Source organism: Delphinus delphis, chromosome 1 (genome assembly GCF_949987515.2).
Source record: "Delphinus delphis chromosome 1, mDelDel1.2, whole genome shotgun sequence".
NCBI lineage: Eukaryota > Metazoa > Chordata > Mammalia > Artiodactyla > Delphinidae > Delphinus > Delphinus delphis.
The window spans coordinates 131216169-131241509 of NC_082683.1; the positions used below are offsets into that span (position 1 = coordinate 131216169).

Here is a 25341-nt window from a genome sequence, read left to right on the forward strand (position 1 = left end):
TTCTCGTTCTGACTTACTTCACTCTGTATGACAGTCTCTAGATCCATCCACGTCTCAACAAATGACCCAGTTTCGTTCCTTTTTATGGCTGAGTAATATTCCATTGCATACATGTACCACATCTTCTTTATCCATTCGTCTGTTGACGGGCATTTAGGTTGCTTCCATGACCTGGCTATTGTAAATAGTGCTGCAATGAACATTGGGGTGCATGTGTCTTTTTGAATTGTGGTTTTCTCTGGATATATGCCCAGTAGTGGGATTGCTAGATCATATGGTAATTCTATTCTTAGTTCCTTAAGGAAAATCCATACTGTTCTCCACAGTGGCTGTATCAGTTTAGATTCCCACCAACAGTGAAAGATGGTTCCCTTTTCTCCACACCCTCTCCAGCACTTGTTGTTTGTAGCTTTTCTGATGAAGCCCATTCTAACTGGTGTGAAGTGATACCTCACTGTAGTTTTGATTTGCATTTCTATAATAATTAGTGATGTTCAGCAGCTTTTCATGTGCTTCTTGGCCATCTGTATGTTTTCTTTGGAAAAATGTCTATTTAGGTCTTCTGCCCATTTTTGGATTGGGTTGTTTGTTTTTTTAATATTGAGCTGCATGAGCTGTTTATATATTTTGGAGATTAATCCTTTGTCCATTGATTCATTTGCAAATATTTTCTCCGATTCTGAAGGTTGTCTTTTCATCTTGTTTATGGTTTCCTTTGCTGTGCAAAAGCTTTTAAGTTTCATTAGGTCCCATTTGTTTATTTTTGGTTTTATTTCCATTACTCTAGGAGGTGGATCAAAAAAGATCTTGCTGTGATTTATGTCAAAGAGTGTTCTTCCTATGTTTTCCTCTAAGAGTTTTATAGTGTCAGGTCTTACATTTAGTTCTCTAATCCATTTTGACTTTATTTTCGTGTATGGTGTTAGGGAGTGTTCTAATTTCATTCTTTTACAGTAGCTGTCCAGTTTTCCCAGCACCAATTATTGAACAGACTGTCTTTTCTCCATTGTATATCCTTGCCTCCTTTGTCATAGATTAGTTGACCATAGGTGCGTATGTTTACCTCTGGGCTTTCTATCTTGTTCCATTGATCTATGTTTCTGTTTTTGTGCCAGTACCATATTGTCTTGATTACTGTAGCTTTGTAGTATAGTCTGAAGTCAGGGAGTCTGATTCCTCCAGCTCCGTTTTTTTCCCTCAAGACTGCTTTGGCTGTTTGGGGTCTTTTGTATCTCCATACAAATTTTAAGATTTTTTGTCCTAATTCATGTAAAAAATGCCACTGGTAATTTGACAGGGATTGCACTGAATCTGTAGATTGCTTTGGGTAGTATAGTCATTTTCACACTATTGATTCTTCCAATCCAAGGACGTGGTATATCTCTCCACCTGTTGGTATCATCTTTAATTTCTTTCATCAGTGTCTTATAGTTTTCTGCATACAGGTCTTTTGTCTCCCTAGGTAGGCTTATTCCTAGGTACTTTATTCTTTTTGTTGCAATGGTAAATGGGAGTGTTTCCTTATTTCTCTTTCAGATATTTCATCATTAGTGTATAGGAATGCAAGAGATTTCTGTGAATTAACTTTGTATCCTGCAACTTTACCAAATTCATTGATTAGCTCTACTAGTTTTCTGGTGGCATCTTTAGCATTCTAGGTGTAAGGTTATTTGAGATTTTTCTTGTTTCTTGAGGTAGGCTTGTATAGCTATAAACTTCCCTCTTAGAACTGCTTTTGCTGCATCTCATAGGTTTTGGATCATCGTGTTTTCATTGTCATTTGTCTCTAGGTATTTTTTGATTTCCTCTTGATTTCTTCAGTGATCTCTTGGTTATTTAGTAACGTAGGGTTTAGCCTCCATGTGTTTGTGTTTTTTCCCCTGTAACTGATTTCTAATCTTATAGAGTTGTGGTCAGAAAAGATGCTTGATATGATTTCAATTTTCTTAAATTTACTGAGGCTTGATTTGTGACCCAGGATGTGATCTATCCTGGAGAATGTTCTGTGCGCACTTGAGAAGAAAGTGTAATCTGCTGGTTTTGGATGAAATGTCCTATAAATATCAATTAAATCTATCTGGTCTATTGTGTCATTTAAAGCTTCTCTTTCCTTATTTATTTTCACTTTGGATGATCTGTCCATTGGTGTAAGTGGGGTCTTACTGTTGATTTCCTCTTTTACAGCTGTTAGCAGTTGCCTTATGTATTGAGGTGCTCCTATGTTGGGTGCATATATATTTATAATTGTTATATCTTTTTTTGGATTGATCCCTTAATCATTATGTAGTGTCCGTCCTTGTCTTTTGTAACATTCTTTTTTTTTAAAGTCTATTTTATGTGATATGAGTATTGCTACTCCAGCTTTCTTTTGATTTCCATTTGCATGGAATATCTTTTTCCATCCCCTCGCTTTCAGTCTGTATGTGTCCCTAGGACTGAAGTGGGTCTCTTGTAGACAGCATATATATGGGTCTTGTTTTTGTATCCATTCAGCAAGCCTGTGTCTTTTCACTGGAGCATTTAATCCATTCACGTTTAAGGTAATTATCGATATGTATGTTCCTCTGACTATTTTCTTAATTGTTTTGGGTTTGTTTTTATAGGTCCTTTTCTTCTCTTGTGTTTCGCACTTAGAGAAGTTCCTTTAGCATTTGTTGTGGAGCTGGTTTGGTGGTGCTGAATTCTCTTAGCTTTTGCTTGTCTGTAAAGCTTTTGATTTCTTCATCAAATCTGAATGAGATCCTTGCCCGGTAGAGTAATCTTGGTTATAGGTTCTTCCCTTTCATCACTTTAAGTATATCATGCCACTCCTTTATGGCTTGTAGAGTTTCTGCTGAGAAATCAGCTGTTAACCTTATGGGAGTTCCCTTGTATGTTATTTATCATTTTTCCCTTGCTACTTTCAATAATTTTTCTTTGTCTTTAATTTTTGCCAATTTGATTACTATGTGTCTCGGCATGTTTCTCCTTGGGTTTATCCTGTACAGCACTTGCTGCACTTCCTGGACTTGGGTGGCTATTTCCTTTCCCATGTTAGTGAAGTTTTCGACTATAATCTCTTCAAATATTTTCTCGGGTACTTTCTCTCTCTCTTCTCCTTCTGGGACCCCTACAATGTGAATGTTGTTGCATTCAATGTTGTCCCAGAGGTCTCTTAGGCTGTCTTCATTTCTTTTCATTCTTTTTTCTTTATTCTGTTCTGCAGCAGTGAATTCCACTATTCTGTTTTCCAGGTCACTTATCCGTTCTTCTGCCTCAGTTATTCTGCTATTGATTCCTTCTATTGTAGTTTTCATTTCAGTTATTGTATTGTTCATCTCTGTTTGTTTGTTCTTTAATTCTTCTAGGTCTTTGTTAAACATTGCTTGTATCTTCTCTATCTTTGCCTCCATTCTTTTTCCGAGGTCCTGGATTATCTTCACTATCATTATTCTGAATTCTTTTTCTGGAAGGTTGCCTATCTCCACTTCAGTTAGTTGTTCTTCTGGGGTTTTATCTTGTTCTTTCATCTGGTACATAGCCCTCTGCCTTTTCATCTTGTCTATGTTTCTGTGAATGTGGTTTTTGTTCCACAGGCTGCAGGATTGTAGTCCTTCTTGCTTCTGCTGTCTGTCCTCTGGTGGATAAGGCTATCTAAGAGGCTTGTGCATGTTTCCTGATGGGAGCGACTGGTCAGCATATGGTCTTTACATAAAAAGTGCCTAAGAGGTCTCCCTCCTATCTCTCCTTGTTACTCAAATGTGACCTCAATAGATTTACAGTCTCTGCACTTTCCCTCTGTGTGAGACACTACAACCAGGAAAAGTCTTTCCTGGTGTCGAGGGGAAAAAACTACTGAAACTGGAAAACCTCATTCATGTTCAGCAATGCTTTCACAGAAAGGTCTTGATCAAAAGGGGGAAATGTAAAAGACTTAAATAGAAACCTCAATTAAAATAGAGTTGGAAGACCAGAAGGGGCAGCTCTCACACCCTATGACGAGAGCAGAGCCCAAGAAGAAGAAGAAAGACTCTTTCTTCTTGCCTGCCAAGAGTTCAGCCAATGAGAGACAGTCACAACTCAGCCAATAAAAGGACAAAGACTCTTTGTTTACTATAGCCCTCACAACTTCCTTTTCCCCTCTATAAAAGAGTTCTCTCCATTTTGCTGGGGACTTGCACTTGACTCACCATAGCTGCAAACTCTGAATTGCAATTCTTTGATGATCCTGCATAAACCCATTTTTACTAGAGAAGTAACTGGCAATCTGTTTTAGGTCAACAATTACATACAGAGGAACAAGATCACAAATTTGTCATCAGAAGCAATGCAAGCCAATATGATATATCTTTTTAACATGATGAAAGAAAACACCTGTCAACCCAGAAATATTATTTAAAAGTAAAGATATTTTGAGACAAACTAAAGCTGAAATAGCAGCAGATATGCACTGTAAGAACTGTTAAAGGAAGTTCTTATAACACATGAAAACTCAGATTTAAACAAAATGATGAAGAGTGCTTGAAATGATCAATATGTGGGTAAATATAAAAGATGTTTGCTTATTTATTTTTTAGTTTTCATAACAGATAATTGCATGTTTAAAGCATAAATAACAATGCATTATGTTATGTTATAATAAACAGAAGAAACATATAGGACAGCAAAAGTACACAGGATAGAAGGGGAAAATAGATGTATATTGGAAGGTTCTTCCATAATATAAAGTGGTATAATCTGATGACAGACTATGATAAGTTAAACATGAATATTATAAACCTTAGAGAATCCACTAGAAAAGTAAAAGAAACAGTACAGCTAATAAGCTATTAAAGGCGATAAAATGAATTATAAATACTCAATTAAAAAAAGGAAATGAGGAATACGGGGACAAAGAACAGATAGGACAAATAGACAACAAATAGCAAGATGGCAGACAAATACCCAACAAGTAAGTGTAGATGGTCTAAATACTACAATTAAAAGGCAGAGATGATAAGACTTGATAAAAGAGCAAGAGCAACTCTACACTGTCTATAAGAAACACACTTTAAATTAAAAAAAAAGATATTTTTAAAACGAGAAGAAGACATACCATGCAAACATTAATTGTAAGAAAGCTGTGATGGCTCTACTAATATCTGAAAGAGTAGACTTCTGACCTAAATAGACATTTCTCCAAAGAAGATATACAGACTGCCAACAAACACATGAAAGGATGCTCAACATCGCTAATCATTAGAGGAATGCAAATCAAAACTACAATGAGGTATCACCTCACAGCAGTCATAAGGGCCATCATCAAAAAATCTACAAACGATAATTGCTGGAGAGGGTGTGGAGAAAAGGGAACCCTCTGGCACTGTTGTTGGGAATGTAAATTGATACAGCCACTATGGACAACAGTATGGAGGTTCCTTAAAAAACTAAAATTGGAACTACGATACCACCCAGCAATCCCACTACTGGGCATATACCCAGAGAAAACCATAATTCAAAGAGTCATGTACCACAATGTTCACTGCAGCTCTATTTACAACTGCCAGGACATGGAAGCAACATAAGTGTCCATCGACAGATGAATGAATTAAGAAGATGTGGCACATATATACAATGGAATACTATTCAGCCATAAAAAGAAACGAAACTGAGTTATTTGTAGTGAGGTGGATGGACCTAGAGTCTGTCATACAGAGTGAAGTAAGTCAGAAAGAGAAAAACAAATACCATATGCTAACACATATATATGGAATCTAAAAAAAGGAAAAAATGGTTCTAGAGAACCTAGGGTCAGGACAGGAATAAAGATGCAGACATAGAGAATGGACTTGAGGACACAGAGAGGAGGAAGGGTAAGCTGGGACAAAGTGAGAGAGTGGCATGGACATATATACACTACCAAATGTAAAGGTAGCTAGCGGGAAGCAGCTGCATAGTGCAGGGAGATCAGCTCGGTGCTTTGTGACCACCTAGAAGGGTGGGATAGGGAGGATGGGAGGGAGACGCAAGAGGGGAGAGATATGGGGATATATGTATATGTATAGCTGATTCACTTTGTTATAAAGCAGAAACTAACACACCACTGTAAAGCAATTATACGCCAATAAAAATTTTTGTTTTTGTTTTCTTTCTGCGGTACGCGGGCCTCTCACTGTTGTGGCCTCTCCCGTTGCGGAGCACAGGCTCTGGATGCGCAGGCTCAGCGGCCACGGCTCACGGGCCCAGCCGCTCTGCGGCATGTGGGTTCTTCCCGGACTGGTGCACGAACCCATGTCCCCTGCATCAGCAGGCGGACTCTCAACCACTGTGCCACCAGGGAAGCCCCCCAATAAAAATTTTTAAAAATAATAAATGAACTAGTACTTGATAAATAAAATAAAAGTAAAAAAAGAAAAAGAAAAAGTAGACTTCTGGGAATTCTCTGGCAGTCCAGTGGTTAGGACTTGGAGCATTCACTGCTGTGGCCCACCTTCAATCCCTGGTTGGGGAACTAAGATCTCACAGGCTTTTTTGTGGTGAAGCCAAAAAAAAAAAAAAAGAAAGAAGAAAAAAGAAAAGGTAGATGTCAGGACAAGGAACATAACCAGGAATAAGAGTATTTTATAATTAAGTAAGGGTCAATTCTTAAAAAAATCCTAAATGCATATGTATATATGTAAAACAGAGCTTCAAGATACACAAAGCAAAAACTGACAGAACTGAATTGGAACAGATAACTCCACACTTGTGTTTGCAGATTTCAACACTCTTCTGTCAATAGTTCAAAGAATAAGTAGAGAGAAAGTCAAAAAAGATATAAAAGATGAAAAACAGTATCGGAAACAAATTGAACAAATTAATATTTACATAAAATCTTAAATGGCAAAAATACGCATTCTTTTCAAGTGCCTGTAAACTATTTACCAAGACAGACTATGTGCCAGACCATTAAACAAATCTCAGTACATTTAAAAGAATGAAATTTTACAAGTGTGGTCTCTGACCAAACAGACCTAGAGCAGAAATCAATAACAAGAGACACCTGATTATCATTTATGATAATAAATCTTAACAAGCTGACAACTGAAAAAGAAATTTCCTTCTAAGGGTATCTACAAAACTCCTAAAGCAGAAATCATATATAATCATGACATATTCAAAAGTTTTCCCTTTGGTGAGTAACAAGATAACGATGCCAGATATCAACATTTCCATTCAGTATTATGCTAAAGCTCCTGGCCATTGGAATAAGTCAAAATGAATAAAATGTATCAAGGTACCAAAATTGGAAAGGTAGATTAAACTTTCATTACTTGTGGATCATATTATTATGTACATAAAAAATACAAGAAAATGTAGAAATGCGTAATTAAAATTGATGAGTTTAGCAAGATTGCTGGATTTAAAAATGGGGACAGTAATGCACCATTCTTCAGGGACTGTTATGATACCTTCTTTCTCTCTTAAAATAAAAAAATGGTTTACTTGAATAGACAGAATACATGTGTGGTAAAAATCCAAACAGTACAAAAGAATAGAGGAGAAGTGAGCATCTCCCACCTCCCTGTTCTGAGTCCCTGGAGCAATTACTATGATTAGATATGAAATCTTTCCAGATAAATTAGCATCATTACTGTGAAGTTCAATTGTATGGTAATTATCTACTGATTCTTTCCTCTTCTTATCTTGTTTGAGTTTAGGGTATCAAACAACTCTACTTCCAATTTGGAATCTCATCCTTGTTAAAGTGACAAGCTATATTTTATATTCAATTCTAAGCCCCTTGATCACCTAAGAGAGGTCTTTCGGCCTCTCTTACCAAAAAAAGCAGCTCCACAGAATTCACTTCTGTATTCTGGGACATATTAGTAATTGGCCATCAGAACGAAATGGGCCTAAATCTGTATCCCTAAAGTCAAATTAACAAAATATGCAGACAAACTATGCTATACAGAGAGCTCAAGTGGCAGAGTGGAATAAACACAGTCACTGTAGTCAGAAACACTTGAGTTCAAAGCTCTAACACTTCCAAACTATGTCATCTTGGACAAGTTACCAAACCTCTCTGAATCTCAGTCTCCTCAACTGTAAAATAAAACTGAGCTAATGAAAACTGAGCTAACAGAGCTAAGGGAAGGGAAAAGGGAAGAGGGAAGAGGGAAGAGGGAAGAGGGAAGAGGGAAGAGGGAAGAGGGAAGAGGGAAGAGGGAAGGGAAGGGAGAAAAAGTTGAGGGCTTCCTTGGTGGCACAGTGGTTAAGAATACGCCTGCTAATGCAGGGGACACGGGTTTGAGCCCTGGTCCGGGAAGATTCCACGTGCCGCGGAGCAACTAAGCCCATGCGTCACAACTGCTGAGCCTGCACTCTAGAGCCCGTGAGTCACAACTACTGAGCCTGCATGCCACAACTACTGAAGCCTGCGCACCTAGAGCCCGTGCTCTGCAACGAGAAGCCACCCAATGAGAATCCCATGCACCGCAACGAAGAGTAGCCCCTGCTCGCCACAACTAGAGAAAAGCCCGCACGCAGCAACAAAGATCCAACACAGCCAAAAATAAAAATAAATAAATACATTTATTTAAAAAAAAAAAAAAAAGAAAAACTTGAGCTACGTGAGTTGTTGTTATGATTAAATGAGACACATGTATCTGGCATATAGAATGCATCTTATAAGTGTTTTTAAGTGACGGAAAGTTCTTTTTAAAAAAGAGAAGGTAGTCAAAACTGTTAAAAATCATGAGAAGATAAAAGATTGTTTAATAATAATAGGTTATTAGATTTGGGCATTAGATGATATTAGTGACCTCAGAGGCAACTCTACCTAATGGTCAAAACTGTAGGATAAAGGGCCTTTGCACAAGTCCCTGGAGCTAACTCAGCCTTTAGAACTTAGCTTTGACAGAAGCTTCTGGAAAAAGCTTTCCCTCATCTCCAAGGTGATATGGTAATTCACCAAATTGCTTCTACAGAGAGAATAAATGTCCATTATCCCAGCACTTTCAGGATATGATAGTGGCTTCACCATAAAGTTAATTAATTTCATGCCATTTAAACTCATCTATCATTATCCATCCATTTATCATCATTAGGGTAGATATTACATGCCAAACATTGTGCTGGGTACTGGAGTTCTGAAGATAAATGAGACATGATGTCTGATCTTGAGATTATAAACTAGAATGGACTTTTAAAAAGAAAACTACTACGTGTATTATTATAGTATAAGAAATACAGAGTTCAAAGGGTAATTGAGGAAGCAAGAAGGAAAGTGGGAGAGATGAGAGGTTTCACAGACAAGGCCACAAATGGAACATGGAAGAGTAATAGTTGAAATTTCTCAAGAGGAAAGATGGAGGATATTTTAGGCAAAGGGACATGGTCATGGAAATGCCATGAGTTTGAAAGAAAATGGTACTTTGGGGTGATGAGAAATTGTGAATCAGCCTGTGTATTAGTTGATGAGATAAGAACAATAGGTTGGGGTAAACATGCAAACTAACTCTCTTATACCAGAGTCAGGATTTTATTTATGGATAACAAGGAGTCAGTAGCAAGGAGAAGATAGGATTAGATTTACTCTTGGTGTTCTATTCCCTCAGTGATGTCTCAACCCCTGACCCACCCCCCAGGCCCTAGGGTCATCCTTAATCCTAACACTTAACGAAACTCTTCAATTCAAATGTATTAAGTTCAGCAACTGAAATTCTTGGAAAAAGTAAAAAAATAAAAAATGTAAGTTGTGTGCCAGTAGGTGAGAGATAACTGTATCCTCAAAATAGTTCAAAAGATTTTTTTGAAGTGAATATATTGAAATACCTTTAAATAAACATGTTTGTAATATGTGAGGTCAACTTTAACATTTTTAAAAGGAAACCGAATACAGAAAAAATACTAATTAAATCGTTTAATAACCTATCTAACTGAACTCTCTACTTCTAATCTCCTCTCATTACAATGTACTCTACATAACTGCTATGAAAATATTCTCATGTGATAATCTCATCTCCCTGTACAGTGGGCTTTAGCAGCTTACTACTCCCTATAGAAGATAGCACAAACTTCTTTTTCTGTATACTCTGTATACTGTATACTCTGGTATCTCTCCAGCTTCATTCCCCAAGAGTTTCTATCCCAACTTCTTACGTGTACTATATTAAAAATTTCCTACACATCTGTTACGGTTTCCCTCATCCACACCTTTGTTCACACTTTTCTCCAACCTGAAGGCAGTGTAGCAGAAAGAGTATGCGTTTTGGAGTAAGGTAGACGTGGATTCAAATTTCAACTCTACTACTCCTTATTCAGTTGTGTTCTCTTGGGTAAATCAGTTAACCTCTCTGAACCTCAATTTCACTGGTAAACAGACATCAAAAGTATATAACTTAAAAGATTTATAGTGATGATTTTGAATTAAGATAACACTTATTATATAATGCCTGGTTAGTAGTAACCAGATGCTGGTTTATGGTCTTCTGTCCAGATATGTCCTTTCATTGTCTTAAGCCTTCTGAAACCCTTTTTGTATTTATGAAGACCAGCACAAAAGCCAGTATCTTCATAAAGCCTTTTATAATTCTCCCATTTGGAAGTAATCTCTCCCCTCTAGGACCAATATTTTCAGGGATAATTATCTTGTAAGGAGTTCTTTCATTCAGGCTTATACCACAGTTATTTGTTTAAAAATATTTGTGTTTACTGGGTTGTAAACCATCTAAATGCAGACATTATATTTTTTACATTGCAAAATTAATATTTGATCAATTAAAAACAAGTAGCTATCTAGCTATGTCGATTAATGTATAAAATATTGAAGATGACAGCAACATTATTTATCAATAATCATTTACCTTGAGTTCCCCACCTATCTCAATACTTTCTATATATTTTCTAATTTTATTCCACAATATTATGTAGAAGATACCATTGTTCTGATTTCACAGAAGAGCAAACTGAGGCATGAAAATGTTAGTAACTTGCCCAAAGGTTCAAAGCTAATATTTAGAGGAGAGGAAGGAAAGCTGGCAACTTGATTCCAGTAATCTTTTTTTTTTTTTGCGGTACGCGGGCCTCTCACTGTTGTGGCCTCTCCCGTTGCGGAGCACAGGCTCCGGACGCGCAGGCTCAGCGGCCATGGCTCACGGGCCCAGCCGCTCCGCGGCATGTGGGATCTTCCCGGACCGAGGCACGAACCCGTGTCCCCTGCATCGGCAGGCGGACTCTCAACCACTGCGCCACCAGGGAAGCCCATGATTCCAGTAATCTTAATCAGAACACCACCCTAAGACAGAATTTAGAAATGACACACGCCTCCACCTACCATTTAGATGTTTAAAGCACAACCTTGCTCAATAAGGATCTCAAAAATTTCAGAAACATTTTCTCCCCCAAAACAATTTTATGGTCTGTGTTGTAAAACAAAGGAAGGAAAGTTCCTTGAAGCTCTTTTTTTGGGGAAAAAAAAACACCTAGACATATAATCTTTAAAACTGAGTCTCTCTTTCAAGTGATAGAACACTATTAGTGACACGGCAAATGTGAAGTATACTGAAATACTATTCACATTTGTCCTCTAAAAGCAAGAGCTGCAGTTGAGATAGCTAGCAAAAACTAATATAAGCAGTCTGTCTTCAAGCTTGTCCTACAAGCACTGAACTTTCTTCTTAAAGCGTTCACTAAGTTAAAACTGTACGTGCGTTTAAGCCCTTTAGACAAGCACTTGACATGATGAAAAAGATAAATCACTATGTACGACATACAGTATCTGCAAATACAATTCCCTAGGGGACACAGAGCAGTGTAGAAGATGGCTGAATTTAATATTCTTCCTCAAAGATATACATATATCTTTAAGGAGGAATATTAAAAATATATGAAGAAAGAAGTATATAAAAATTTGAGATAACTAGCCTTCAAACAATAACAACCACATTATATCTGTTATATCACAATCTACCTTATATGTTAGTTCCTTAATATTCTCTCCATAGAGGCTCTTGTTTTATTTGGTATTCTCTTTTTTATGAACACAGATATCTTGTTTGCTCATTGCCAATAAAGAGTGTTAATTTGGAGTATGACTGCAGTGTTACTACAAATAAAAGACCATACATACTTCAGGTTCTTTTCATACCAAGGTTATAAACACAAAAATAAAAGTAGGGCCTTTTGCCTCATTCTTTTCTTTCTTTGAGGTGGGGTGAGAGATCGGTAACATTTGTATTCAAAATGCATCTTGAAAATTAAAATGGCTTTTCTCCTCACGTAGGAGTTCATGGATTCTGTGTACAGCTGAATCTGATTTTCATTCAGGATCCTATAGCCACAGAACACTTTCAAATGAATTTGCCCTTTAAGCTTTTCTGTTTATTTATGACCTACAGTTGCCTTATGAGCATCCTCTTCCTCTCCTGTGAGATGAAATGCAAATATAATATGCAGAGATTCTTAGGAGGTTTTCTTCTAGCCATGTTCTGTTAAGTGATACTATTCAATTGTCCAATTTTTCCACTCCTTTGTATTTCCTTCAAACCATCCCAAAGCCTTTATATACTTCCCTGTGGTACCCTCTGATTTAAATACAAAGAAAGAAAATACTCCAAGTGCTAACATTTTGTTGCTTCACCAAACAGAGCTGTAGTGGATTTCCTGACAGGCAGAATCATTCTTCTATTAAAACCACTTATAGAGGTTCTCTTTTATCAAGTTTCTCTTCTTTTTTTTTTTTTTTTTTACCCAGGCTTGCTGTCTTCAGAGACGCCAGGACCCAGGGTCAGTCTCTGCACAGCTGTTTCACTTGTTCCACAAATAGTTATTGAGCTCAGTGTCAGGCTCTAGCTTCAGTGCTGGGGATGCAGCCATGAGCAAAGCAGATGGGGCCTGCCCTCAAGGTCTTTTTTTTTTTTTTAAATTTTATTTATTTTTTTATACAGCAGGTTTTTATTAGTCATCCATTTTATACACATCAGTGTGTACATGTCAATCCCAATAGCCCAACTCATCACACCACCATCCCCACACCCTGCCACTTTCCCCCCTTGGTGTCCATACGTTTGTTCTCTACATCTGTGTCTCAATTTCTGCCCTGCAAACTGGTTCATCTGTACCATTTTTCTAGGTTCCACATATATGCATTAATATAGGATATTTGTTTTTCTCTTTCTGACTTACTTCATTCTGTATGACAGTCTCTGGATCCATCCACGTCTCAACAAATGACCCAATTTCGTTCCATTTTATGGCTGAGTAATATTCCATTGTATATATGTACCACATCTTCTTTACCCATTCATCTGTCGATGGGCATTTAGGTTGCCTCCATGACCTGGCTATTGTAAACAGTGCTGCAATAAACATTGGGGTGCATGTGTCTTTTTGAATTATGGTTTTCTTTGGGTATATGCCCAGTAGTGAGATTGCTGGATCATATGATAATTCTACTTTTAGTTTTTTATGGAAACTCTATACTGTTCTCCATAGTGGCTGTATCAATTTACATTCTCACCAACAGTACAAGAGGGTTCCCTTTTCTCCACACCCTCTCCAGCATTTGTTGTTTGTACATTTTCTGATGATGCTCATTCTAACTGGTGTGAGGTGATACCTCATTGTAGTTTTGATTTGCATTCCTCTAATAATTAGTGATGTCGAGAAGCTTTTCATGTGCTTCTTGGCCATCTGTATGTCTTCTTTGGAGAAATGTCTATTTAGGTCTTTTGCCCATTTTTGGACTGGGTTGTTTGTTTTTGAATCTTGAGCTGCATGAGCTGTTTATATATTTTGGAGATTAATCCTTTGTCCGTGGATTCGTTTGCAAATATTTTCTCCCATTCTGAGGGTTGTCTTTTCATCTTGTTTACGCTTTCCTTTGCTGTGCAAAAGCTCTGAAGTTTCATTAGGTCCCATTTGCCTGTTTTTGTTTTTATTTCCATTACTCTAGGAGGTGCATCAAGAAAGATCTTGCTGTGATTTATGTCAAAGAGTGTTCTTCCTATGTTTTCCTCTAAGAGTTTTATAGTGTCCGGTCTTACATTTGGGTCTCTAATCCATTTTGAGTTTATTTTCGTGTATGGTGTTAGGGAGTGTTATAATTTCATTCTTTTACAGTAGCTGTCCAGTTTTCCAAGCACCACTTATTGAAGAGACTGTCTTTTCTCCATTGTATATCCTTGCCTCCTTTGTCATAGATTAGTTGACCATATGTGCGTGGGTTTATCTCTGGGCTTTCTATCTTGTTCCATTGATCTATGTTTCTGTTTTTGTGCCAGAGTTATTCCTGTTTTTGGATCTCGGAGTTACACGCATTTTACTTTTGTCTGGATCTGACTTATCAGGAGAGTCCCCCAATTTGCCCTGGGTGGTTATTTACCTTAATACAGACATAGATCTATGCTGCACATGGGGAGAGCCCACAGAAAGACATTCAAACATTGGTTCCAAGATGATCTCCAATGGTTTTTAAATAAATGCCACTGGTAAGACAGGTTTTTTTTGTCCCTGACCTTTCTTTCAGCATGTGGTTTTTCAGAAATGACTTAGTAAAAATGTATGTAAAGATGTCTAAGAGAGAATGAATACAAAACCACAATCTATCAATAAGAGGTCCTGCTCTTTAAAATGTTACAGTCAGCCTTCCTGCATTCTATAAAGGATCTAAAACTGAGTGAATTAGTTGTTTGTACTGTATTTTCAAGACAAACAATAAATAAAATTTGTGATCATTTTCAAGACAAACAATAAATAAAATTTGTGATCCTAGAATTTAAGGTTCTCATTTTACTTATCTCATTGTCTCATTTTACTATCTTACAGTGATAGTTAAAAACACAAGAACAGAAAAAAACACCCCAAAACAAAAAACAAACTTCTACCATCATCACATAACTATTTATTGAGAACTATAGGCCAGTTACTTTGTTAAGGACTATATAAATTATTTCACTTAATGCACATACCAATCTGTTATATCTATTACAGATATTTATCTATTTTTATCCTCAATGTACAAAGGAAAAACATGGTCTTAAAGGGACTTAATAATTTGTCCAAAACCATACACACAACTATAGCATAGCAAAGCCATGATCAACATATGGAGACTGATAAAATACACCAATTGATGGTTTTTAGCATACTGATTTGGTAAGTTTATCATATGACTGGCCCTGACCTGAATTTATAAACTCAGAAGGGAAGGAGAAAAGAGTTTTAGGTGAGCATTTGATATGTATGGGAGAACCTCAGATCTCAGACATTATATATGGATATTACATCTTAAGTCTCATATACCTAGATTCCTAAAAGGCTTATTATACAAAGAATTTGGTCTTTTATTTATCTCCCCACAAGTATGATTTTAAGTAATATCATTAGAGAAAAGGACTTGGCCACAGAAATAAGGTGGAAGGGAGTATACTATGTAGTCAGTACAGTCAGTGGCGGTGCCAGGCTAATACCCACCCCTCCAACCCAATTCAAGATCTTGGAGACTGGAGTTTCTTCATCACAAGGGAACACTTTCAAGATTACCCAGTTAAACACAAATACTCTCTTTCCTCCCCATTGGTATCCTTTCTTAGGATGATACTGGGTCCCTTTCTAATCCCAAACTATAAAGGCTATTATGAATAAAACATATAGTTATAATCTGTGATTAACAGAATAATGGGTCATTATTTTAGTAAAATATATTACCTTCATCACACTTCAACTCTTTTTGATTCATTTAAACAAATACCGACTCTTATAACTAACTTACCTAATAGGAGGAAATGAATTATACTGCTAATCGAAAGAACTTCTAGATTTGCTGGCTGGCTTATTATATTTTCAATTCTAAAGCTTTATAAATAAGAGTTTTCTATAAATAATGAAAGTATTCCATGTTGAAGATTTTTTATAATCATTCTAAGACAAGGTGGACCAGATATTCTTATGGCAAACAGATGGTGTTCTAGGTGCTGGATATCTCTTACATTGCATGACTAGATTTAAGAAACAGTAGCATGAATCAGACAGAAGACATAAGTGCATATGAAATTCAAATTTTATCTAAAGGTAAAAGAGCCGAAGGTGATCATGAATATAAACACAAAATGATAGCCCATTAAATTTTACCACTGGAATCTGTCTGTACCAAATAAGTATGAAAATCAGCATTCATTAAACATAATTTGGTATAACGTGTTTCTCTCTCTGGGAATACAGCCATATACACATATACAGATTAGTCTAGTGAGTATAATTTCTTCGTAGGGCTTCCTCTAAGATGTTTGGCTATTTTGAAAGTCTAACTTAATACAGAAAGAACTTACTCAAACTTCAAAGTAGTAAAAAATCATGTCTAAGTGTCTGTTTGGAAAGATATGTATATACAGACAGAAACACACAGATACACACACACACACACACACACACACACACACACACACACACACACACACACACACACACACAGAGGAAGGAATCACCTACCTACCTACACCAGAATCACCAGATTACCATATATCCTCTCTGCCCCCAACTTACTTGTTTTTCTGATAAGACCTAATCATTTTATTTGGTATCTGAAGGAACTTGTATTCACAATTAGAACATACCTAACATGTACTGTTATCAGGGGTGGTTATCAAAAATATTTTAAAAACTTTAACCAGACTCATCAAGTAAAAAAGAAAAAGGGCCCAAATAAATAAAATCAGAAATGAAAGAGAAGTTACAATCAACACTAAAGAAATAACAAAGGATCATAAGAAATTACTATGAACAATTATACACTAATAAAATGGACAACACAGAAGAAATGGATAAATTCCTAGAAATGTACAATCTCCCAAGACTGAATCAGAAAGAAATACAGAATATGAACAGACCAATTACCAGTAATGAAATTGAATCAGTAATAAAGAAAATTCCCAACAAACAAAAGTCCAGGATCAGATGGATTCACATGTGAATTCCACCAAACACTTAAAGAAGAATCAATGCCTATACTTCTCAAACTATTCTAAAAAGCTGAAGAAGAAGGAATGCTTCAGAAAGCATTCTACAAGGCCAGCATCACCCCGAAACCAAACCCTGACAAAGGTATCACAAGAAAAAGAAAAGTACAGGCCAGTATCACTGATGAACACAGCTGCAAAAATCCTTGACAATATATTAACAAACCGAATTCAACAATACATTAAAATGATCATATAGCATGAACAAGTGGGATTTATCCCAGGGACACAAGGATGGCTCAATATCTGCAAATCAATTTGCACAACACATGAACAAACTGAAGAATAAAAATCATATGATCATCTCCATAAATGCAGAGAAAGCTTTTGACGAAATTCAACATCCATTTACCATAAAAACTCTCAACAAAGTGGGTACAGAGGGAACATATCTCAACATAATAAAGGCCATATAAGACAAACCTACACCCAACATCTTACTCAACGGTGAAAAACTGAAAGCATTTCCTCTAAGATAAGGAACAAGACAAGGATGTGCACTTTTGCCGCTTTAATCCAACATGGTATTGGAAGTCCTAGCCATGGAAATCAGAGAAGAAAAGGAAATAAGAGGAATTCAAATTGGAAAAGAAGAAGTAAAACTGTCACTGTTTGCAGATGACATGATACTATACACAGAAATCCTAAAGACGTTACCAGAAAACCACTAGAGCTCATCAATGCATTTGGTAAAGTTGCAGGATACAAAATTAATATATAGACATCTGTTGTGTTTCTAACTATAAATAAAAAACTATCACGAGACTGAACCAGGAAGAAATAGAAAATATAAACAGACCAATCACAAGCACTGAAATTGAGACTGTGATTAAAAATCTTCCAACAAACAAAAGCCCAGGGCAAGACGGCTTCACAGGCGAATTCTATCAAACATTTAGAGAAGAGCTAACACCTATCTTTCTCAAACTCTTCCAAAATATAGCAGAGAGAGGAACACTTCCAAACTTGTTCTACGAGGCCACCATCACCCTGATACCAAAACCAGACAAAGATATAATAAAAAAAGAAAACTATAGGCCAATATCACTGATGAACATAGATGTAAAAATCCTCAACAAAATACTAGCAAACAGAATCTAACAGCACATTAAAAGGATCATACACCATGATCAAGTGGGTTTACCCCAGGAATGCAAGGATTCTTCAACATACGCAAATCAATGTGATAAATCATATAAACAAATTGAAGGAGAAAAACCATATGATCGTTTCAATAAATGCAGAAAAAGCTTTCGACAAATTCAACACCCATTTATGATAAAAACCCTCCACAAAGTAGGCATAGAGAGAACTTACCTCAACATAATAAAGGCTATATATGACAAACCCACAGCCAACATCGTCCTCAATGGTGAAATACTGAAACCATTTCCACTAAGATCAGGAACAAGACAAGGTTGTCCACTCTCACCACTATTATTCAACATAGTTTTGGAAGTTTTAGCCACAGCAATCAGAGAAGAAAAAGAAATAAAGGAATCCAAATCAGAAAAGAAGAAGTAAAACTGTTACTGTTTGCAGATCACACGATACTATACATAGAGAATCCTAAAGAGGCTACCAGAAAACTACTTGAGCTTATCAATGAATCTGGTAAAGAAGCAGGATACAAAATTAATGCACAGAAATCGCTGGCATTCCTATACACTAATGATGAAAAATCAGAAAGTGAAATTAAGAAAACACTCCCATTTACCACTGCAACAAAAAGAATAAAATACCTAGGAATAAACGTACCTAAGGAGGCAAAAGACCTGTATGCAGAAAATTATAAGACACTGATGAAAGAAATTAAAGATGATACAAACAGATGGAGAGATATACCATGTTCTTGGATTGGAAGAATCAATATTGTGAAAATGACTATACTACCTAAAGCAATCTACAGATTCAATGCAATCCCTATCAAACTACCAGTGGCATATTTCACAGAACTAGAACAAAAAATTTCACAATTTGTATGGAACCACAAAAGACCCCAAATAGCCAAAGCAGTCTTGAGAAAGAAAAACGGAGCTGGAGGAATCAGGCTCTCTGACTTCAGACTATACTACAAAGCTACAGTAATCAAGACAATATGGTACTGGCACAAAAACAGAAATATAGATCAATGGAACAGGATAGAAAGACCAGAGATAAACCCACGCACATATGGTCACCTAATTTATGACAAATGAGACAAGGATATACAATGGAGAAAAGACAGCCTCTTCTATAAGTGGTGCTGGGAAAACTGGACAGCTACATGTAAAAGAATGAAATTAGAACACTTCTAACATCTTACACAAAAATAAACTCAAAATTGATTAAAGACCTAAATATAAGGCCAGAGACTATAAAACTCTTAGAGGAAAATATACACAGAACACTCTATGACATAAATCACAGCAAGATCCTTTTTGATGCACCTCCTAGAGAAATGAAAATAAAAACAAAAATAAACAAATGGGACCTAATGAAACTTAAAAGCTTTTGCATAGCAAAGGAAACCATAAACAAGATGAAAAGACAACCCTCAGAATGGGAGAAAATATTTGCAAATGAAGCAACTGACAGAGGATTAATCTCCAAAATTTACAAGCAGCTCCTGCAACTCAATATCAAAAAAACAAACAACCCAATCCAAAAATGGGCAGAAGATCTAAATAGACATTCTCCAAAGAAGATATACAGATTGCCAACAAACACATGAAAGAATGCTCAATATCACTAATCATTAGAGAAATGCAAATCAAAACTACAAAGAAGTATCACCTCACACCAGTCAGAATGGCCATCATCAAAAAATCTACAAACAGTAAATGTTGGAGAGGGTGTGGAGAAAAGGGAACCCTCTTACACTGTTGGTGGGAATGTAAATTGATATAGTCACTATGGACAACAGTATGAAGGTTCCTTCAAAAACTACAAATAGAACTACCATACAACCCAGCAATCCCACTACTGGGCATACACCTTGAGAAAACCATAATTTAGAAAGAGTCATGTTCTACAATGTTCACTGAAGCACTATTTACAATAGCCAGAACATGGAAGCAACCTAAGTGTCCAACAACAGATGAATGGATAAGGAAGATTTGGCACATATATACAATGGAATATTACTCAGCCATAAAAGGAAACAAAATTGAGTTATTTGTAGTGAGGTGGATGGACCCAGAGTGTGTCATACAGAGTGAAGTAAGTCAGAAAGAGAAAAACATATACCATATGCTAACACATATATATGGAGTCTGAACAAAAAAAAAAGGTTCTGAAGAACCTAGGGGCAGGACAGGAATAAAGTCGCAGAGGTATAGAATGGACTTGAGGACACAGGGAGGGGGAAGGGTAAGCTGGGACAAAGTGAGAGAGTGGCATGGACATATATATACTACCAAATGTAAAGTAGATAGCTAGTTGAAGTAGCCGCATAGCACAGGGAGATCAGCTCAGTGTTTGTGACCACCTAGAGAGGTGCGATAGGGAGAGTGGGAGGGAGATGCAAGAGGCAGGAGATATGGTGATATATGTATATGTACAGCTGATTCACTCTGCTATAAAGCAGAAACTAACACACCATTGTAAAGCAATTATACTCCAATAAAGATGTTAAAAAAAAAACCTATCAGAACGAGAAATTAAGAAAACAATTCCATTTACAATCGCATCAAAAAGAATAAAATACTTGGGAATAAATCTAACTAAGGAGGTTTAAAAAACAAAAAAACCTGTATTTGGAAAACTATAAGACACTGATAAAAGAAACTGAAGATGACACAAACAAATGGAAAAATATACCATGCTCATGGATTAGAAGAATATTGTTAAAATGGCCATACTAACCCAAGGCAATCTACAGATTCAATGCAATTCCTATCAAAATAGCAATGGCATTTTTCACTTAACTAGAACAAAAACTTCTAAAATTTGTAAGGAAACACAAAAGACTCCAAAGCAGTCTTGAGAACGAAGAAAAAAAGCTAGAGGTATCATGCTCCCTGATTTCAAACTATGGTAGAAAGTTACACTAATTAAAACAGTATGGTCCTGGCATAAAAAAAGATATAGATCAATGTAACAGAATAGAGAGCCCAGAAATAAACCCACACTTATATGGTAACTTATTCTATCACAAAAGAGGGAAGAATATACAATGGGGAAAAGAAAGCCTCTGCAGTAAACAGTGTTGAAAACACTGGACAACTAAGTGCAAAAAAATGAAACTGGACACCTTTCTCACACCATACACTCAAAATGGATTAAAGACTTAAATGTAAGAGCTAAATCCATAAAACTTGTGGAAGAAAACATAGGCAGTATGCTCTTTGACTTCAGTCTTAGCAATATTTTTTTGGATATGTCTCCTCAGATGAGGGAAAGAAAAGCAAAAGTAAACAAATGGAACTATACCAAACTAAAAAGCTTTTGCATAGTGAAGGAAACTAGCAACAAAACAAAGTGGCAGCCTACTTGAATGGGAGAAGATGTTTGCAAATTATATATCTGATATGGGTTAATATCCAAAATATACAAAGAACTAAAACAACTCAACATGGAAAAATAACAATCTGGTTAAAAAATGAGCAGTACAACCGAACTTACATTTTTCCAAAGATGACATAAAAATGACAAACAGACACATAAAAAGATATAATCACTAGTCATCAGGAAAATGCAAATAAAACCCACAGTGACATATCACCTCACACCTGTCAGAACAGCTATTATTAAAAAGAGAACAAATAATTGTTGGCAAGGATGTGGAGAAAAGGGAACCCTCCTGCGTCATTGATGGGAATGTAAACTGGTCTAGCCACTATGGAAAACAGTATAGAAAACATTTCCTCAAAAATATTAACAATTTAACTACCATACGATCCAGCAATTCCACTTCTAAGTATTTTCCTACAGGACACAAAAACACTAATTTGAAAAGATATATGCACCCCCATGTTCACTGCAGCATTATTTACAATAGCAAAGATATGGAAGCAACCAAAGTGCCCATCAATAGATGAATGAATAAAGATGTGGCATGCGCGCGCACGCGCGCACACACACACACACACACACACACACACACACAATGGGATACTACTCAGCCATAAAAAAGAATGAAATCTTGTCATTTGCGACAACATACACGGATCTAGAGAGTATTATGCTAAATAAAATAAGTCAGAGAAAGACAAATACTGTATGATTTCCCTCATATGTGAAATGTAAAAAAACAAAATAAAGGAACAAACATAACAAAACAGAAACAGATTAACAAGTACAGAGAACAAACTGGTGGTTGCCAGCGTGGAGGGGGGTTGGAGGATGAGTGAAACAGGTAAGGGAGACTAAGAGGTACAGACTTCCAGTTATAAAATAAATGAATCATGGGATTGTAATATTCAGCACAGGAATATAATCAATAATATAATAACTTTGTATGTGACAGATGTTAACTAGACTTATCATGGTGATCATTTTGTAATGTATGAAAATATCAAATCACTATGTTGAACACCTGAAACCAATGTAATACTGTAAGTCAATTATACTTCAATAAAAAACAAATTTAACAACAGGCATAGGCACCAAGCTATCATAAAAAATCATACAGCTATACCATTACATATCTGATTGTCCCTGTTTTTAGTATACCCTTGGCCATAAAAGTGCTGAGCAAAAATAACATAAGTGAGTAAAAAATCATGAAATGGTTTATTAAAATGAAGAACAGAGTAGAATAAGGACTTCTAAAGAGCCTAGAAAAATAAGACTACTTACTCAACAATGGTCTAATGCAATAACCGGTCAGAATAAGAAATTTGGGATTTCAGAACCACCAACAAGGATTCTCACACAATTAGTTATAAATAAACCCAGCAATGGCTTACATACCCTGGTGCTGTATATCACACCTCAGTGCATTAGAAATGCCACGGCAGCTCCTTCCCCTGTTTCCGTACCCTTCCCCACAACTTACTGCGGAACACACACGATGAAAAACTAAGATTTCAAATTTAGTACTAGGTTAATACTTAGTAGCAAGCTTTTCCCCGGAAACAGTCATTCCTGAAATTTGGTTATAGACTTATAAGATTACATAAACTGTATTTTGGAAAAATCACTTTCTTAATGACAAATCAATTCTTAATGATTCATGGAAGCTAACTCTAAATACTTTCGTATCTAAAATATTGACTGACCTTTTCTGATAACCCTGGATTAGTTAAGCCAATGTGGTCCCTCAGAAAAATAATATTTCTGTGTTCATTCTACTTCCTGGTTATAGTTTCCTTAATCAAACAAAAAAAAATAATATCTAGTTTTTAGAAACGATAATATACCTCAAAAACTAGTTAAGATGGATGCAGAAGTAACCACACCTGGTAGTCTGTTAATAATGTAGTACACTTAATCAGTAGAGATAGTAAACAAAATGGCAAGGAAAGCAGTACTTGGAGTGTTGGTTTTAAAGGCTGTATGGAGGGGAACGATCAGACTTAGCCAGCTGTCCTAAGCCAGACAGAGACCTCCATGTTAATGTAGGATCACTGCAATTTGTAGACAAAAGGCATTTTTTCATTTGTCCACATGGTTGGTTCCTGCAGGTTCCATTTTTGCTGTGCTTCATTATTAAGAAGGCTTTTGTTATCCAGTCTTTTCTATACCAACCTCCTGTCTGCATGAAATCCTCATTTTAAATACACTTTAATGCATTCAAATAAACTACAGGAAAAACAAAAACAAAACCCCCCCAAAAACATCATGATTCAGAGAATAGAAAGATTAAAAAGGTACACTTAGCATACAAACTCAAAATGATCATTATTCAGGAAGAAAAGGTTGTAAAAACCATGTACAAGAGAAAGAGGATTGAAATACACAAAAATATCACATCATTTTCACGACCCTTCCTTCGTTCCAAATCTTTCCTAAGTCTTCTCCCTTCTCACCAAGCAGCCTAATCAACTTAATTTTCCTTGCAATGCCAGACAACTTCCCTCACGTATCAATACCTCTTGACCTTGGAAGCGCTCCTGAATAAAGCTTGAGAACGAGGTGCTTGCAATGGCATATCTGACAGGGAAAAATGACTCTTTATTGCTGATTAATATAAAGGAGGGCCTCTGAGCATGGAACTATGCATTTCTAAGGGCGCTATTTGCAAAATTCTTCTAGAGTACTCTGGCAAAGCTGTTCCAAGAATTCTGTACTCTTTTAGGAATACCATGTAATGCAGTAGAAACAGCAATTAATTTAAGACAAGGAGAACTGGACCTGCATTTTGGTTCTGCCATAGTACTGTCCAACCCTCTTAGAAATTCAATTTCTTCAACTATAAAACAGATAATCTTAAGTACTGCATAGAATTTTTATGAGACTCAAAGAAAACACAGTAACGTACCTAACCAAAAAAGATCTGGCATATTTTAGGCACCAAACAAATAAGTGGCAGTTTTTCTTATTAAGACGTTGTAACCTAAATTTCTTTACAATTAAAGGGCAGTTTTCTCAAGTATGACTGTACTACTGTATTAATTTCATCACCAGATTTATGATCTTATAAAATTGATTAAAAACATAATGTAGACTCTCCAGATTAAGACTTAAATTTTATCTTAACTGTAACTCTTTCCTAGAAAATGAAGTAGCTTTTCTTATGGCAGTTGCTAGTGTTGACATTTTTTGCTCTCAAAGTAGAAGCAAGAAATATAACTAAGGCAACACTAATGACATACAACCTTAGAACCAAATACACTTGAATGACAGCTGGTACAGGGCATTCTATAAGTGCATGAGTACCTGTGAGAAACCAGAAACCAAGGAAATGAAATGCTTAAGAGAGGACTAGAAAAGTAGGGGTTGGGTTGGGACAGGATGAGAGGATTTAGATAAATGGAAGAGAGAGGACAAGGCAATATAGACATATAAGGAACAACGATGAGCATAAGTTCAAAGGTAAAAATAGGAATAGGATGGGACAGTGAAGAAACTTTTCTAATGGATGTTTTGTGCTTAAAGAAAAACAACAAACAGAAATAAGGTTGGACAAGTAGCATTATTCTAGATTCTTGAAAATCTTGAACACAGGCAACAGTTTAGATATGATGCCTAAGATCAAATACACAAGGAAAAAGGAATCATTAAAGAAGCAGATAGAGGAGTAACAATTAAAAATCATGTCTAAGATTATACTTATTTTAAAGGTTGACCTCTTAATTAATTACTACTAAATTTAATTCTGAGCTAACCTTTGAATCAGTTCTTCTATTATACTTTTTTCTATAATTGGAATTGGATTTTTTAAAGGATCATATTTAATAATGAGGGCAAAATATAATTTTTTTTTTTACTAGACAAAGGTATCTGAAGTGAAAAAGTTAAA

General features: G+C 36.1%; 1 protein-coding gene and 1 non-coding gene across 4 annotated transcripts in view; both read right to left on the reverse strand.

Moving 5' to 3' along the window:
• COP1 (COP1 E3 ubiquitin ligase) overlaps positions 1 to 25341 on the reverse strand; it is a 272563-nt gene that overhangs the window by 13026 nt on the left and 234196 nt on the right. The window lies entirely within an intron of this gene.
• LOC132416617 (small Cajal body-specific RNA 3) lies at positions 23431 to 23571 on the reverse strand. The gene has a single exon (XR_009517665.1). It is a non-coding gene; the product is annotated as a small Cajal body-specific RNA 3 (non-coding RNA).